Source organism: Scaptodrosophila lebanonensis, unplaced genomic scaffold (assembly GCF_003285725.1).
Source record: "Scaptodrosophila lebanonensis strain 11010-0011.00,11010-0021.00 unplaced genomic scaffold, SlebRS2 tig00000043-arrow-pilon, whole genome shotgun sequence".
Lineage (NCBI taxonomy): Eukaryota > Metazoa > Arthropoda > Insecta > Diptera > Drosophilidae > Scaptodrosophila > Scaptodrosophila lebanonensis.
The window spans coordinates 1,849,664-1,863,416 of record NW_022060545.1 but is presented as its reverse complement, the minus strand read 5'-3'; the positions used below and the strand labels follow the sequence as shown (position 1 = coordinate 1,863,416).

The following is a 13,753-nucleotide window of genomic DNA, read 5'->3' as shown; positions in this document are numbered from 1 at the left end:
TACATAACTAAGTATGTATGAGTGTCTGTGGGTTTTATGCAGCTGTCAGCTGTCAGAGTGCCAATTAAGTGGCTTTGGCATCTTTTGCCGCTTATTGAAAATTTCTAAAAGTCTTCGGCAGTCAACAAGCCCATGAACATAAAAAAAAACACAAATGAAAGACTAAAAAATACAAAAACAAACAAAAAACGTGCCCCTAACTCGAAACTAAGACAAATTTTAGGCATGCAAGACAAATGCGCGCTTGATTAAAATAAATTCGCAATTTGAAATTCTTGAGTAATTCTTGCTTATTATGCGAATTCTTAAAAATTTAGCACACTTAATTCAAAACCAGTTTGAAAACGAAGTTTAAATGTGCTTTTTGTTTTTGTGCAGCTGCTCGTTTATTTTCTTTAATTCTTTTACTTTGCATATGTATTTGTTATAATTATAGCCAGAGAGTCGCATTCAAAGGCAGTCCTACTATTTATTTACCTTTTTTTATTTCTTGCAAACGAATGAAGTTTTCAATTGTAGTTTGTTTTTGTAGACTAGGCACTGAAATATTGAAATGAGTATGGGATATTTTTGATTTTTGGAATATCCCAACGAATTCGAAATATTTCACAGCCATAACGAAACTACTTATGAATAAAGGGAAGAGAAAGAGCTGCGCATTTACGATCAAATCACAAAATTGAGCACAAAGTTCAACGTTTTGGTGCGAAGTTCAAGTTTAGTTTCAAGCTCGTAGTGCTCGTGTGGTCTATTGTCTGCCTGGTTAGCATAAATTAACTCATAGGTGGTAGACTGTATAATAACATTGTTCCTTAATGCCGCAATATGTAAAACATTTACAAAATGCAAATTTGATTGTGTATGTGCCAATTTACTTATAACTCATGATTCAAGTTCGCTGAAGTAAGTGATGGCCCCTCCATTATAGCTTAAGTGTTAGCTAAGGGCAAGAGATCTTTGATTTATACATAGAATGGCCGGAAGCTGTATTTGCACTTATTTCCGTTTCCATTTAATGTAATACATATATATAATTAAAACCATACTGAAGTAGGTAATAGCTTGAATAATTAAAGTGCTTAGCTGCAGATAATGTTATTTAATATAAATCGTATCAATAATTAAAAAAAAAAAACTAATAAATAATAAATAAAATAAATCGGACCAAAACGCTTTGAAATTTACAAATAGTTTCAAAGCTTTCGATTGGGAAATTATATAAGAACAGTAAAAAGTTGAAGCCAAACTTAGGTATGCAAGAATTTAAATTAAGATTAGTGCATTTTTTCCTTCATTTTCATATTAGTCTCATCAGATCTATTGACTGCGTATATTTATTTAATAATAAGTTAATAAAGATAGGCTGTCGACATAGATGACAAAATAAAAGCGTTTTGCTATCAACTTATATTTTTAAGAACTATATACATACATACTTGTATAAGCAAAATCTAACAAAATTACAATAATATATAATAATGATCTCGAATCGTTGGGGTACAGTAGACTTAAAAAGTTCACCAAAGATCTTATGTTTTCCTAAAAGTATGTAAATCAGAACCCCAAATTGTTTGAAAAAAGCGGTGTAATATCATATATATTTATGTCATCGATAATATCGACTTCTTGCATCACACATCAATAGCGGAATCCACTTCGATTCCGATATAGAGTCGTAGAAAGTACAATTAGTCATATTGAGAACGTTTTCCTAGGGAGTGTCCTTAGCCAACAGTGGTGGGCTACAAAAACCCCTGGCCCATCCACTATTAACTCGCATTTAGTTATTCTATTAACTTCATTCCCCCCAAGACTATCTCAAGCTTAAGCTTCTGTATCTTTCGGACTTATATATGTACATACTATATATGCCATTTTTTTTCCTTTACTATCGTTTTTTTTCTACACTTTAATGTACAAAATTGGGTTTCTGAACCATAAAAAGCAATAAATAAAACGGCGCATTAAAAAAAAGACATCTAACAAATCTCAATTATCTTCTATTGTTATTGTTGTTATTTTGACCAATTTAGGCAAATAAACAAGCTCGTAAAACAAAAGACTTAAGTAACGAACTTGACGCGTAATTACAGCTAAAAATTGTTGGTTTTCAAAGAAATTGTTATGAACAAAAACTGAATTGTAAGAAACAAAAAAGCTTAAAAATACAAATATGAACAATGAATTGTCAAATAATTTGACCAACAGTCAGTCCGTCAGTCTGGTCACATATAGAAATAACTCAACAATATGGCGGAAGTGGAGCAAGAACTGTTAACAGAGATTCGAAAACCACTTGGGTAACAAACAAGCTATGCTTCATAATTAGCTGGGGGGTGAAATTTGTCAAATAAAAAAAGTAACAGAGGCATGCATGCTAGAGTTGGTTGCTAACGACTATGGAGTACCCTATATTGTACTAAGTATTCAAATATTTTGTTGCAACTGCATGACACTTGAAGCTGATATTAAAGTTGATAAAAACTGTTGATTAACTTGGCTGAGAAAATGTTCTTCCTGAGACACATCTTAATTAGTCGGTTTTAACTTAAGTGATGGTCTACTAAAGGTCTAAAACCAGAAGATTCATTTAATTATAATACGCTCACAAAAAATAAATAATTAACCAACGGTGAAGAGTTAGAAATAAGCAATTCGAATCGAATATTAGTGATATATTCAGATGTAGCCCTATATTTTTTTAAATATTATTTAGAACAATCGATACTATAGCAGCAAAGAGTATAGAATATCATATCAATGAATGCCTGAAGGAGGAGCCAGCTTTGAACTAGTACCTAAATGAAATTGTAATGAAACGCTTAAACATAATTAAGACCTTCAACAGTTTCAATTCTATAGGTTCAACCATTTTGCAGTTTTTCAAGTGAATATATGTATATATTCCTTTTATACTTTGACGGTCATGCCATTATAACACCCTGCCACTCGCAACAATCGACTATGCCTTGTCACCCTTTAGTAGGCGGTATACAAGCACCAGACGTGGTGCAAAACATGATGCAGACAAATTAAATTATCAACCATATAGCGGTCACTAATTTAAAAAAAACTTTGCTGATGCTGTGACTAAAGTTGAGTCTGCATTTTGCCTAATTAGCCATTTTCACACATTTCACTTTCCACGAGCTGCCAAATTGTGAAAAAAAAAACAAACTAAATAAATAAAAATAAATATATGTCTGTGTACACGCAAGCATTTCTGACTTTTTCTCTCAAACTGATTTACTCGATGAAACGCAAAAAAGCCATTAGTGGTCGAAAGTGCGGCGTAGGTTGGCCAGAGGAAGATTAGTTGGCCGTCTTCACTGAACCCACCGACAACGTCGGCTCTTGGCTTTCAAGTTGTGTTCGTCTGTTTGTCAATTTCTATTTTCAAACAGTTTTCCTTTCATTGAAATTTCCCGACTAGGCGCACCTCACATCCATTGATCTGTCCAATTATCGGCCAGGCAAATGAGCCGAAAAGAGTTTCACTTAATGCCCTGACGCCATGGCGGCAAATCGAATAAAATGGCCAAAAGTCAATTTCCATTTGGCAAATACCGACATTAGCATTGCCATGGCCTAAACTTGATTGAAGCATGTTGGCGATGTTGCTTTGATCCGCCTGTTACTGGCTTACTCATCTCGTTTGGCCATCTTATTGCGTCTTATTTATGTCAATTTTTTGTCTGCATAATTGGCGTTTCAATTACCCGCACATACTTATATATATATATGTACATACATACGTACTTTTTTCGATTCATTTTCGTTGACGGCTCGCAAATCCCACACTCTCTATGATGGAGTCTTGATGTTCATTCGCATTAAAACTCGCGTGGGTGTTTTTAACTCAAAGACGCCTCAAGCTTTACGCAAATACATCACAACTTATAGGTGTGCAATCTTACGGCTCATTGAAATACAATTTCAAACTAAATCTATTGATTAAAAATTAACAAAAGGAACATAAGTGCTTACAAATTTCCATGTTTTGAATTTAAATGTTTAAATGTTCAAAGACTGACAGTTTCCAGCTGCAATTCATTCAATATGTTGTAAATGCTCTTACTTCATAGGACAGAGATGAAAACTTTAGTGGACTCACAAAAGCTTAACTGGGAAGATTTCAATAACCTATACCTATAATATATTGCAACATAATGAAGTGTGAATAGTAAGAGGCAGGATCTGCAGTTAAAGAAATTTGGCCAATAATATAATTGATTTCTTAACGCCTAAGTCTTTAAAGACATAATATATTCTACCTTCGTTTTCATCCGATTTATATAGCTAACGTTCATTTTCATAGATAGTATCTGTTGTTTTATAATACAGTGTTCAAAAAAGAAGGAACCATTTCTTCAATATTTCAAAAACTTTCTATCATATTCTAAAACTTACTAGTCTGCCGCTAAGCTCAGCAAAGCCATTTGTAAAAGTAATACTTTGTGATAATATGTACATTTAAATATACTAAATCACTCACTCATTTTGCAGAATACCAAATACTTTGCCGATTCAACAAACGGACACATAGATCTTCAAATCAAAGAGATCCGTAATTGGAACTTACCTGCAAAGATAAAAAAGAAACAACAAATTTAAATAGTATACTTTCGAAGCAAGTACAGTAAAGGTAAGAGATATTATTGCCCATTTTCCCAGACATAAATCTGTGCAAAACCGCTTTTTAAACTTTCATTGGCCCCACAAATGAGCTCAAGAAGGTCTTTGTTGTGGAAACAATTCTTGAACAAAAGGCTTTTGTACACGCTGTAAAATTAAAATTAAGTGAATTGTTTCACTTTTACTTTTCAATAATGCCTGAAGAAAAGAGTGAATGTCGAGTAAAAGATGCAACAATCGAACGTTAAAAATTTGCATGTGGCGCCGAGTTTGAGGGGCGCGCGTTGCCAATAAATTTGAGCCGTGCTCGTACATTTAAACCAAACAAGTTAAATGGCTCCAATATTGTTTGTGGCATGCGAGCCGAGTATCTGGCACGTAGTAAATATTGTTTAAAAAAGCGTAAAATTGCAAGTTAATAAAGAAGCCAACGACCAGACCAGGTAGGCGGAGCAACGTTCAATCATTTTGAGAGCCAACAGCATCAACGATCATCATAATAAGCATATTAGCGGCTCTTCAACTGACCAATAGCCCACACTTATTAGCCACTTCATAAAAGGAAGAAGAAGAAGAAATGAAAACAAAACAAAGCCATTTGCGCCAACTTGCCAAGTTGTGAGCGAAAAATTGTCTAATCATTGTAATTTACTTTGTTTTCTATTAGCTTTCAGCAAATTTAAATGATCAGCTACAGAAAGTCATGTAAGAGCAGACATAATTATGTATGTATATACATGCTTTCCATACATGCATAAGTATGTAAGTATGTAATGGTTTGTGATTTCACAAATCGAGTTATGTGGATTTTCCCTTTTGGTCCAAAACTCATTTCCTAAAACAATTTTGCGACTATTTCCGATTGCTTTCTAACTGTCATCGCTAGTTTAAAATTGCAGTCTTAAAAAAAGCAAACAAAGCATCACTATTTAATTATTGTTATAAATACAAACACACATGTATTCATTATTAAACTAACAAATAAAAAACCTATCAATTGCTTCAATTAATTTCCAAATGTTTCAATAGCCATTATGTGTGGATATAAAACGCATTTTAAATTGAGAGCAGCATAGTTTTTCGGGTCATAGTCATAGCCAAATATTCTTCTTAAAAAGTAATTATAAAGCTGCAAAAGCTATGAAACTAATAGCATGAAACAGATTAAAAGAATTATATACACAAATAAATTAATTGTTTTCATATTTTAAAACAAACGTTTACTCTTGAATGCTCTTTCACTTCATTACACACATTTCGGTCTCTCCCTAAACAAATTTGTGCCTGAAAAGCATATTTCTTATAATATGCACATAACGGTTTCATGTTTGTATGTATTTTATTTTAATTGAATTTTGTTAGTTACAGTTACTACTTTGGCTATTAAGTAATGCTAAGAAATTAAATGTGGCGTGCAAAACGTGGCTGGCGTTTTATTGTTGCTGTTTCCACTGTTGCTTGCAACATTTTTCTTAATGCGATTTACATTGAATTTGGCACAAAAGTGAATTTTGTTGCTGTTGTTGTTGTACTCGTAGTAGCTCTGGGCTGGGCACCTGCATTTTCGAATACACTCGTACCGAGTCATGCAGTAGCATTCGTGTTGGCCGCCGTAACAGCGCCCCAAATAAATCATTTTAATTTGTAGAAAAGGTTTTTAAAGTGCGAGCTTTTTTGCACACCATGGGCTTGTCTCAATCGAGTTTTGAGGTCACTTGACCGTTTGCTCGTATTGCTCATAGGCAAAATTTGGCCCACATTGGTTTTTTTTGTTTTTTTTTTTTATTTTTAGTTTGTCTCTGTTCAAACAAACTCAATGCGAAAAATTTAAAAGTGCAAGATAATGGAAATTGGGTCGACATACACGAATGTGTGTTGATACACGTTTTGTTTTTATTCTGGCATTATGCGTGATTGAATTGCTCGATTGGACCCAAACGAGATCTGGCTGGTGTGGGAATAAATTTCAACTAGTTTCTGTGAGGCTGTGTTGCCAAATTCTCAACTACTTGTAATATCACAGTTTATTCATTTCAAGTTAAACAAGTAAATATTTCGGATAGAAGTATTTTTTGGGAAAAGTGAGTTGAATTCTTATTCTAAACAATAATAATTAAAAAATTAGCAAAATTAGCTAAATCGACCCTAAGATCAATATTGATCCAAAAATCAATGTCTAGAATATTACCTTCTATGTTCGAGTAATTATTATAAATTTTAATAGCTTATTAACTCCCATAAGCCCAACTAGCTACCAAAAATGCCTCTAATCTCTACTCTTATTTATATATTTTCGTTTGAGATGTTTTCTCCACCTTAATAGTAAAATATTTACTTAAACCTTGCTTGCATCCTTTTGAACCAGCAAAAATGTTATTTGTTTTGAACACTTGGGAACATTCAAGTACCAAAATTATATTCTTCTGCTATCATGAAGGTAACACTTATAAGAAGATTTCGATTAATTTCCACATGCCTTGATTATTTATCAATTGTTAAATTAAGTTGTACATAGCTTTCCCAATACTTCAATAATGTGCTTACATAATAATGATAATGTTTAATAGCCAACTAATATTGGAGAAAAACAAAAAAAGAGTTGGTAACACACCTAAAATTAAAATACAACTCTCATATAATCAATGCAGCGCACATGGCGTATGCGCAATTTTAATTTGAAATCGACAGTTATGTTTTTTAATGAAAGTGCGGCAGTTATTGATTGATTTTCTATGAAAAAAAAAACATAATTAAAGCGTCGCAAATTATAACAAAGGCAGCGAAAACAACAACAACAGCAACGCACACGCCCCCAAAAGTTGCTGAGGGAAACGCGCGAGCTCCCCATACTTCGATTGATTGTTGCCGCATTCTTGTGATTATGGACCAAAAAAAACTTTCGATTTCAAATTGAAAATAACAGCAACAAAAAACTCGAAAACTCGTTCTCTTGTATTGAGCAATTGAATTATTGAGAAGAAAAAAAATATGCATACAAGTGAACTATGCTATGAAAATAAAGAGCGTATTTCTTAGGTATTTGCAAAAACTTGTTTTCCGAGCAACACTAACAAAAAACAAAACAGCACATTTTCATAAATATGTATTTGCCACCAGATATATATATATATAAATATATACATATATATATATACGAGCATTTGTGTAGTTCAATTCACAGCCTGTTGCGTATTTTGATTTCAATTGCTGGGTCTGAGCTTCGAGAGCCAAACTATTACTACGAATACGACTCTATACATATGTATGTACATGTATATACATATATATATTCATAGGTATACCCGTATATGAGTATGGCAGACAACTTTCAATGCATATGCAAAAGGCAAAGCAAAAACAACAACGACAACAAGCATTACCAATTGGCTTAATAGGCACCATGGCAGGCACCAAGACCGTTAGATGCCAACAAAGGTGCAACAAATCTATCTGTGACTTACTCGAATCTATTGGGAGCAGGCGGGGGATATTGACATATTGTCGTTTGCTCGCCTGACTGATGCAAAAATGCGGTTAATGTGGTTGTTGCTTTTGTTGCCGGTAAATTATGCACTTGTGCATTTTCCTAATTAAGTCAACCGCACATACTTGTACAGTTGACAGTTTTGATTTGTATGACATTTTGTTCACTGACGTAGAAGTTTTTGTTCATTTTTTATTTTCATTTATCTCTTCCAATTTTTATCTGAAAGCCGTGCGGGCACAAATGCCTAAGTGAGAGGTGGTTTTCAGAGTTACGCAACCTTGAAAAAGTATGTCTTGAAATGGAGCTTTGCGGGGGGCATACATAAAGGCATAGAACTGTAATTAGGTATCTGTACGAGTGGCTAGGTGTAGTCGCGCACAAAGAAAATAAAGCTGAATGCTATTCAGCTAAATAGGCATACCAGAATGTTAAATCGACCAATGTGTTGCATATTCCGTGAAAATTAGCTTTGCTAGCCAGCCATATCGAAACGTATCCAAGCAACAAGGCACGCGAATGAGCTTATTAGAGACTAAAGACTACATATTTCTAAAATTGACTTACATGAATGCTAACTATGTTAAATAGAGTTCAAAAGTTTGCATTTTCAAGGACTTGTTAATCAAATATTATTTATTGTATAATAAAATGGTATTTACATTTACATATTTAGGATTGTTATATTTATAAAAAAAAATCAGACCTTATAGGAAATGCATTAGACTTCACAAGTGGAGTTTTGAATAATTACTTACAAAATCAAATATATACAGTGAAAACTCCCTTAATGGACACCTCTTTTATTCGAACACTCTTTCTAAAAACATTCGATCGGTGTATAAAGTATTGAAGTATCCCCTTAAGCGGACACTCCCCTTGGGCGGACAAAATTTGCCAGATCTTGAGTGTCCGGCCAAGAGAGTTTTCACTGTATTCCAAAGAGAGAGCAACAGGTGAATCCTTTCTAAGCCGCTGATGACTAATTTGATAGTGATGGCTAATTTTCAAAAGTATTACATATATTACTTGGATTGGACTAAGAGTTTGACTTTGGAATTTGCAGAATTTGAATATTCTTCAAAATAATGGCAAGAATAATAACTTTCGCTTGATAAAGGATTCTTTGTTATGATTGTTAAAAAATTAAATACGAACCAATTTATTTTGCACAATTTGTTTTTTTCAAAAATAAACGTTTATATCTTTCTTCACTCAATTCGCTATGAACACAACAATTGATCTATAAATGTGATTACTCAAGCAATTTCTATTTCTATATATCAGGAAAATGTCAGTTCTGTTTCCATAACCTAATTAATTACGTTTCCATTTTTTTTTATTCCTTAACTTCTTGCATATCCCAGCTTTATCAAGCAGCGTTATAAATTCACATTTTTCCATTTTCAAATGAATTCAATACATAATTCAATTTTTATCTAAAGTGAAAAAGTTTCATAGGTTTTCACTTCGTTACTGCCAATTCATCATTTTAGTGGTGATTTTGAAATGAAATTCGAATTTCAGATTGCAAGCACAATATGTTCACATGCCATCAATTGCAATTAAGTAACGATTTGATTTGAAAACTCGTTTTAGTTGCAGCGAAAAGATTTTCAATGTTTTCCAGGATATTAACGCTTAATACATTTTACTTTGGACACTTTGTGCGTTGGAAATTTGTGAAGCAGAAAATTAATTTGCAATGCACAAACACTCACATCCATGTAACTGACTGTGACTGTGACTGCGACTGCGACTGAGACTGTGACTGAGACTATGAGTGGTGTGAGTGTTTGTGTGAGTGCGTGCGGTTAACAAACTAACTAACTAAAAGCTAGATGCCTGCCACCAAGTGTTTGGAGCGTTCAAGGAAAACTCTTGAATTTGTTGTTGCTGTCCACAACAGTCTCTCCATTACCACCAAGTGGCAAGTGGCAGTCAGTTGTCTGGCTGGCCCGGCCAATGTTGATGAACTTGTTTTGGCTTTGGCGCCTACGGCCAGCATGAAAAGTGAATGGTAGGGTAGAGTGGTGGGGGCATGTGTAAATCGCCACTTTAACAATTTGGCTAAAGTTTAATAAACTTTATGAAATGTTGTCTTGAGTGGGAAATGCAGTCAACATCGTCTGATGGCCGCCGCTTGCTACGTCACTTGTGGGCAGCAGCAGCAACAACAGCAACAACAACGACAACCGAACAAGCCAAGTGATTTCTTTTGCACAAAAAAGGAAATGCAAGGAAAGCCATGCGAATGAGTGCCGCCTGGTACTTGGCTCTGGGTGCAGGAAGCACTTCGCCAACTTAGAAAGTTGGCTATACGGGGCTTCGTGGAAAAAAGTGCTTTATCATAATTTTTTGGTTTTGTCAACGATAATGTTTTGGTTTCTCGCTTACCGCTGCTTTTGGCGATTACGCAAATTGGCTTGTGGGTTTTTCTTTTACTGACATTTTCAATACATTTTCATGTGCATACATTTTTCTGACAAATTTATGTAACATCCGTCAAATTTCCTATGCTTTTGATATGAAGAACTTTTTAATAAAATGCATTATAAACTTTGGGAGAGCTCTTGATGTTCATAGTTTTGAATTAAACTGATTCATAAGAAGAGAGTCGTAATATTCGTTTACTAACTTGTGACTTGTCTTTGTTTCTTATAGTTAAGCAAAACGAATCTATTAGTTAAGGCTAAGGTTCGCAATCGAAATAATAGTGTAGGAGTATTCTCAAAATAACAATTAACACTATCCAGTCTTTTGAATAAGTAGTTAGTCCGTCTTCTTTATTAGATATTACTTTTATTGGCTTCTTTATTAATTACTTGCTCACTTCGTTCTTGAACATTATTTTGTCAAATATGTCAGTTGTTATTTCAGTCAAGAACTTTTTACGTCACTTATAAATCACATATTTCTAAAAACTACATAGAGAAGAGATTATCTCTAAATTGACTAACTAACTTGACAGCGAAAGTGTATGTTATCGATCTACTTCGAAGAATATGGATGCGGTTGGTAGACAAAATATGGAAATAGTCAATAAATCATTTATTTCACGCATACTCTAACCATTTGCCGTCTTTAGAGGATCACTATTAGTTTTATTTGTTTTGGATCTTATCCATCTCAGGCCCATTTGCAAATCAGATTAAATTAATTGAATTTTCCAAAGCCATTTATTATAGGCCTCGTTTGCGTTGTCATTAATCTAAAATACATATCGTGTGGCAAATCAAATTATGCGTCATTGACAGCATATAGTACGAGTATATCGTTGAATATCATAAAAGCAAAGTGTCGTGGCAACTGCAATGAAGATGATGGAGTTGATGACAAACATGTGGGGAGTGTTTTGGCCGCCTGTTAGCGAACACTCCTCGACAACGATGTTGATGATGACGATGATAATGATGATGAATACATATGTGAACGATCGATGGATCGAGCGTTTGAACAAACCAAGCCCAAAGTCAATCCAAGAAGCCTAGAGAAAGTGGGCATAATGGGTTATCCGCAAACAGGGTTAGTTGTCATTATTGGCCATATGCAAAAGTCATTCAAGACTCCTAAGTGGATTGTCAGAATGTCATAATTATAGACGAACGAACGTGTAGAAAGTAACGGACGAGCTACCCGCATGCCAGCAGCTGCTTCTGTTTGCCGTCTTTTCGTATCTAATGGATACAATTTTGATTAATTGGAGAACACATGTAAGGAAAAAAATTGGAGCAGATGCAAGTGGGTACCAGAATATGAAAGCAATCGAGAGGAGTAACAATCTGTTATGCATTTTGGCATACGTGAATGTCTTGGCACCTGCCCGAAGTCCAGATTCCAGTGTTTGAGAGTCCGATGCTGGTGTGGAATGTTCAGGAAAAACTGGTAGGAAAATTGAACTGATAAGCGCATAATTAACAGGCTTGGTAGCCAGCACCGTGGAGCACCATTGCCCGCAGCAATGGCTTAAACTTTAACAACTGAAAAAGCAAAACAAATACTATACATAGTGCCAGTCTCTTAGACCAGAGTCTTAAAGTTCGCACTCGTGGCATGCAGCAACAATATACGCTTTGTTGTTGTTGTTATTGTGGTTGATGTTGAACATAAAATATTTTTAAGGCGTGCTATTTGTTGCCGTTTCCAATAGATTTTGCCTTTATTCTTCATGTGGTTGCTTTTTCGCTGGCGCAACTTTAATGACTTTTGGCCAATGGCTCGGCTCTTGTGTTGGCCCGTTGTGGCGCTTTTGGTGACTTAATGGATTCGATCATTTGCCTGGCTTTTGTTCTGCTATAGAATCTAACTTCAGGTTTGGCTATTTTTTTTTTTTTTTTTTTTTTTTTGCTATTCGCACGGGCAAAAGTCATAAATGGGCTTGAAATGAATGCGATGATGCTTTGAGAAAACCGCTAGGTAGCTTATAATTTTAGAAATCTCTGCTTATCTAACCAGAAACAATAGCCACCGACAGCAACAAAAAGAATGCAAGTTGAAACACCTGTCAGTATTTTGAAAAATAGGTCACATCTCATACTGAGAAGCAATCAACTTTACATTCCCTATACTAATGACCCGTGAGATAGCTAGAAATTAACAAGAAAGGGGTTTAGGAATTAAATACATTAGCAATCAATTTGCACGGCATTTATTCGCACAAAATATTCAACTAAAAATTAAGCATTATATTTAAATATACACACACTGTTTCAGACAATTAATCAATGGAAATATTCTATGAAAGAATTTTAATTTCCATAAAAAAACTCTAAAATGCTAATAATAATTAAAAATAGTTAATATCATATTTAAGTCAGAAAACTTTCAAGATAATTATTTTCGATTAAAAAAGAAATTACTTAATTTACTACTATTACTATTTGGTCCAATACTGTGTTGTAATAATATATAACAAAAATATATGTTATTATACAAGTTTAAAAAAAATTATATTTTTTTTATAAATAAGATCAAATAAATATATTTGAGCTTGAATACATAAAACTTTATGACAACTTCATAATATCTTAATACATGAGTAAATTAAATAAGATAACTAAAATATACTTAAAACTTCAAACAGTTTTCTATTTGTTCTTACTAATAGTTCTCTCATTCATATTTGAAGAGCTCATACTTGACATAAATAGTTTACATTTTATGAATTAAATATCCCAAAATGAAAGGTCAATTACTTTTTATTTATAGCCTGCTAAAAACTTATTTGATTGAACAACAACAACAAAAATAGCACTGTGGCTCTTTCATTAAACAACAAATAAACACATTTTTATGGACCCCATAAAACGTTTAGCCAAACGGAAAATGCAAATCCACTTGCTATACTCAAATAATTGTTGAAATACTCTCAACAGGTTCACGTTCGCGAAACTGGCTTCAAACTCACAAAAATAAACACATCTACATATTCAATAAACAGAACTGGAGAACTCTTTAAATACACAAAGGCGCTAAAATGGGAACAAGCCGTCTGAGGGGCCACAAATAAAACAATCAGCAGTACCAGCAGTAACAACAATAATACAAATTAAGAAAGATGAGAAGACCGCCAGAAGCCGGTGCAAAAAAAAAAAAAGGCAAAACACACCTTAAAAGAGCCACAAACGGAAAAGT

General features: G+C 33.9%; 2 protein-coding genes across 5 annotated transcripts in view; one reads left to right on the top strand and one right to left on the bottom strand.

Moving 5' to 3' along the window:
- Nucleotides 1–13,753, top strand: part of LOC115622337 (ubiquitin fusion degradation protein 1 homolog) — a 58,283-nt gene that overhangs the window by 26,688 nt on the left and 17,842 nt on the right. The window contains exon 2 of the mRNA XM_030516248.1: nucleotides 4,507–4,645. The gene's annotated coding sequence lies outside the window, so the exon portion shown is untranslated. The remainder of the gene's footprint in view (nucleotides 1–4,506; nucleotides 4,646–13,753) is intronic.
- LOC115622333 (brain-specific angiogenesis inhibitor 1-associated protein 2) overlaps nucleotides 1–13,753 on the bottom strand; it is a 40,460-nt gene that overhangs the window by 26,081 nt on the left and 626 nt on the right. The window lies entirely within an intron of this gene.